Source organism: Grammomys surdaster, unplaced genomic scaffold (assembly GCF_004785775.1).
Source record: "Grammomys surdaster isolate TR1022 unplaced genomic scaffold, NIH_TR_1.0 126612, whole genome shotgun sequence".
Lineage (NCBI taxonomy): Eukaryota > Metazoa > Chordata > Mammalia > Rodentia > Muridae > Grammomys > Grammomys surdaster.
In genome coordinates, this window is record NW_021621401.1 from 1,692,585 (window position 1) to 1,696,814 (window position 4,230).

Genomic DNA, 4,230 nt, shown 5'->3' on the forward strand with positions numbered 1-4,230 from the left:
CCCAAACTCTTCATGAATGTTGACCAGAACTCAGACTGAAGGGTAAAGGTGCACTTCAGTAGTAGAAAGCTTGTCTGAGATGTTCATAAGGTCCTGAGTTTTATTTCTAGTACAAAACTGGCCCTGACCTGCCCAGATCCAGTTCAATGGAGTCATGTAGCTGCTGTGGACGGACAGTCAGGAGGGGCTCAGTTGAGTGAGCTGTGTGTTGTGGGGTTACCCAGAAATGATGTGAAGTAGCACTGGGAAGGTTCTGAGGCAGAACAAACTCCCTTAACAGAGGACAGAGTCAAACATGTCTGCCTATTGGCGGAACCCAGCTGGGAGAGGGGTCAGTGGCTCTGGAGCTGCTGTGGGAACTAAAAAAAGCAGGCTGTGGTAGTGCATATCTTTAATCCCAACACGAGAGGCAGAGGCAGGCAGATTTCTGAATTTGAGGCCAACCTGGTCTACAGTGTGAGTTCTAGGACATCCAGGGCTATACAGAGAAAACCTTGTCTCGAAGAAATAAAAACTATAAACAAACAAAAAGACAGGGCCAGAGAGATGGCTCAGTGTTTAAGAGCACTTACTGCTTGTCCAGAGAACCTGTGTTCAAGCCCCGGTGCCTATGTCAGGTGGCTTGCAACCACTTACGAGGTTCAGGGAGTTCTGACTCTTCTGGCCTGTGAGGGCACCCATAGATCCCTACACGCAGACATGCTCACATATGTATAATTAGAAATAATAAGAAAAAAATCTTTAAAAAGTATAAAGTTGCTTAGTTTAGTTGTGCATGCTTGTAATTCTCTGGAAGGCAGAGGCAGGAGGACCAAGGAGTTAAAAGGCTCACCTTAGCTGTATATCAAATTGGAGGCAGCACAGTCTCAGCAAACTGAGATGTCTCATGTAGCCAAGGCTAGCCCCTAATTCTACGTGCAGTTGAGGAGAACCTGATCTTTTTTCCACCTTCAGGTGTGTGCCACACAGCCGTTGTATTTGGTGCTGGTGGTTGAGTCCAGTGCCTCAGTCATGATAAGCAAGCACTCTCAACTGAGCTATGTCGCCAGACCCAACATGTACCACTTCATCCACTTTAATCCCAGCACTCAGGAGGCAGAGACAGAATCTCTGTATTTGAGGGTAGCCTGGTTGACAGAGTGAGTTCCAGGACAGCTAGGGCTATGTAGAGAGACCTTGTCTCAAGAAACATTAATTTTTTAAAAATTTTTGTTCATTTATGTGTATTCAGGTGCCCAAGGAGGGCAGCAGAGAATGTCCGATCTCCTGGAGCTAGAGTGACAGTGGCTGGGTGCTGGGAAAACTGAGTTCAGGTCCTGTTGACCGCAGAACTACCTGTCTGGGTCCCCTAACCAGTTAAAAGATTTATCTTTATGTATACATGTATATGTGTATAGGTGTGTGCACTTGAGTGCGTCTGCCACTGGAGGCTGGAAGCATGGGCTATCCTTGGAGCTGATGTAGATGAGAGAGCTGAACTCTGGTCCTTTATTAAGAGCAGTGCTTTTAACCTCTGAGCCAGTTCTTCAGCCCACCTTACCACCATTCTCTTACTTTTTTATTTTATTGTGTGTGTGTGTATCTCAGCCCGCATTCATCTGAGCACCATATAGGTAATGTGCAGTGCCCGGGAAGGCATTGGATCCCCTGGGGGACTGAAGTTACAGATGGCTATTAGCTACCATGTGGGTGTTAGGAATTGAACCAGAGTCCTCTGGAAGAGTAGACAGCTCTCTTAACCACTGAGCCATCTCCAGCCCCACTTTTAACCACTCTTAAGTGTGAAGTTCCATAGCTTACCACATCATTCCCTCCAAGACTTTCACTTTTCAGACTTACTCTGTCATTGGTATTAATCTCCTACTGCAATCACACTCTTGCCCTGTTGCTGGCTCAGAGCAGGTGGGCTGTTCACAGAAAGGTGTGCCAATTATTTCAGCCTGGGGCTTCTGGGGCACAGATGCCGCCCCAGCCTTAGGGGATTGTGGTACGGCATCAGACATGCCTGTGGTATGGGTGTGGATTGGGGGACAGCCACTCCTTGAGGTCAGCTGAGTCACGGTAGTGGTAGGGTGCAGAACAGGTTGGGGAGCAAGCAGTACAAGTGCTCCGGAGACACCTGGCGGAGGCTGCCAGTTATACCCAGCGTGTCAGGAAGGCAAACTTGGGTACTGCAGAGAGCATGGGTGCCATCTAGCGGCCAGCGTTCGGCAGCAGCCTGCGGGGTTCAGTTGAACTTGGGTTAGAGTCTCTCGCGCCAGACCACCCAGCCAGGTCTTCTTACCTCCAGTGTCTGGCAAGATGGTGTTCGTAAGACTGGCTGATGATTCGTGAGGAAGGGTTCAGGTCATCCGTGACAGAGATTACTCCCAGTTTGGAGTTGGGTGTGGCGGGCGACATTAACCACCCAGGCAGGCACCAGCAGGCTGGAGGAGTGGCTCATCCCAGCGGGTGGGTGCAGCTCGGTGCTGCCGCGGTCACGCCCACCATTGGATGGCTTTTTTTGCAAGGGCCAATCACAATGTACTTCGCGGTCCAAGGCACGGAGCTCTGAAACCTCAGCTAAAGGAGCAAACATGGGCAGAATCCTTTTGTAATCCTTGAATCGTTTCCTTCCTTTCAGGGCTCCCTTGGTCGGCTATCTGGAGTTCCCGGGTGGCATTTGTAAGGAAAGAGTACAGTATAGGGCTCCAGGGGGACCTGTCTTTCCCGTGTTAGTAGCCAGGGTGTTGGCGCTTGTTTTACTGACTCAGATTTCTTTAGTGCTGTTTGTCAACTCTTTTGTCGAAGTGAACACACGTTAAGTGGAGTTTTCTTTTTTTCTCTCTCTTTTTTTTGGGGGGAGGGGTTTCGAGACAGGGTTTCTCTGTAGAGTCCTGGCTGTCCTGGAACTCACTCTGTAGACCAGGCTGGCCTTGAACTCAGAAATCCGCCTGCCTCTGCCTCCCAAGTGCTGGGATTAAAGGCGTGTGCCACCACTGCCCGGCTAAGTGGAGAGTTTTCTAGGTGGGACTCCTTGTCTGAGGAGATGCAGCAGCAGACCTGGCAGGCAGACAGCTCCATGGGGTCGGTCACTCATGTGGGAGGAGCTGAGGTCTGCAGGCCACCTCTGTAGCAACTCACAAGCTTGTAGACCTCTCAGTAAGGACTGGGACTTTTACTTTTTTTGGATTGGGGGACAGAGTCTTAGCACAGCACAACCTTAAGCTTGCTGTGTATCTGAGAATCTGAGACTAGCCTTAAACTCAAATCCTCCTGCCTCTGCAAGTACTGGATTTAAAGACAGGCTACCACACTCAGTTGCACCTGCATCTTGACCCAACTGGGAGAAACCCGAGCCTAACCGTAGGTCTGGGCCAGTTTTGGGATCCTAACTCCAAAACATCTTGAGGTAATGTTTTGTGGGTAATTTGTTACATAACAGAAAGTATTTAACAGTCCAGATGTGCCACGTGGAGTTTCTAACCTCTGAATCTGTTTCCTCACTCCTACATGAGGATTGGTTAAGACAGTGAAACAGCGTGAACCATGTGTACCTAGTGTGTGCAAACCAGACATCTCCCAGCCCCTTCTAAGATGGTTCCCATCATCCTCTTGCCCTTCAATGACCTCACAATGTCACCTCAAGCCACTGCTTACTTAGCTCAAGGATACTCTGTAGGCACAAGAGACTCTGGGAAGGGACAGACAGTCCCTGTCTCTCAACTTGGGTACCAATGAGCTGTACTGGGCCAGGTAAGGCCATCTCCCTCCTGTTCATTGTCCTGAGGTGGGCAGCCAGATTCTACCCACACAGGTGCCCTGACTTTACAGAGGTAAGGGGAGTTACCTGGTTAAGTCTAGCTTAGGTCTTCCGTGCTGACTGCATGAAGATCCTGGAGACTCAGAATTGTCCTCCAGCCTTCTGCTTCCCTCCTTCCTCTGCTCCTGTCACCTGCTCAGTTGCCTTTAAAACATTTGTGTGTGTGTGTGTGGGGGGTATATCTGTTGGGTGGGATGTGTGTGTGGGTATGCATGTGGGGGGGGCGGTATGTGCACATAAGTACAAGTATCCTTATAGGCCAGAGCTGTTGGATCTCCCTAGAGGTAGAGCTACAGACAGTCGCGAGCTGTCTGATTGGATGCTGGAAACTGAACTTGGGTTCTCTGCAAGATGGACTCAGGAATGAAGTCAGGTTCTCAGGTTTACAACGGAAGCATTTTACCAAGTAAACCATTTCCTGGCTCCTC